Raw genomic sequence first — 847 nt, forward strand, 5'->3', positions numbered from 1 at the left:
GGCTATTGAACACAGGCCTTGGCAGGGTCCAGAACGTTGACCCCCCGCTACTGAAAATGTGGCCTGGAGGCCGCCTATGGAAGGCCCCGAAGGCCGCTGGCAGGCCGCTAGAACACCGGTCCTAGGGCGTGCCTGGAATTGCCCTGTCCTGGAAAGACTCATGGATCAGCTGTCCCTGTAGGGCCCCTAGGTTCGCCAGCACTTCAGCAGGGTCCTGGGGCCTGCGCCGTCTGCCAATGGTCCCTAAATGGCCACTGTCCACGAGGGTTCTTGGAGCATTACCCGTCCCTGAAGGCCCATGGAAGCTTGAGCTGACTACTGGGAGGGCTTCTGCTGGAAGCCACCTTCATGAAGGCCCCTAGGAATACAGTTGTTCCTAGAGTGCGGGAGGGATCCAGCGCCCGGCTGGGTCCTCTGGGGCAATCTCCTCAGAAGGGCCACAGGGCGCCTCGTGCCTGGCATGGCCAGTGACCCTCACAGGGATGGTGGCGATCCAGGGTCCCTTACAGGGAAAAAAGGCGCCTTCTGGGGTGTTCTCAGGGGGACGGCGGCACCTCAGCCCTACCAAGCAGTGGCACATTCAGAGGCCCTTCCAGAGGCGGTGTCTCCCCAAGGGACCTCTATGGGGCACTGTTTTGGAACTGACTCCCCTAGGAGGGACCTATTGTGAGCCACAGGCCTTGGCAGGGGTCCTGGAACGGTGGCGCCCCATAAAGGAGCACCAGGGGCTTCCACGCCTTTGAAAGGGCCCCTGAAGCGCGCCACTGCCGTTGTGGCAGAGCACCACGGTCCCAGGGCCTCTGGGAGCACGCGGCAGCTAGGAACGTGCCTGGGATGCGTCCTTGGA

Source organism: Homarus americanus, unplaced genomic scaffold (assembly GCF_018991925.1).
Source record: "Homarus americanus isolate GMGI-L3 unplaced genomic scaffold, GMGI_Hamer_2.0 scaffold19318, whole genome shotgun sequence".
Taxonomy (NCBI): Eukaryota; Metazoa; Arthropoda; class Malacostraca; order Decapoda; family Nephropidae; genus Homarus; species Homarus americanus.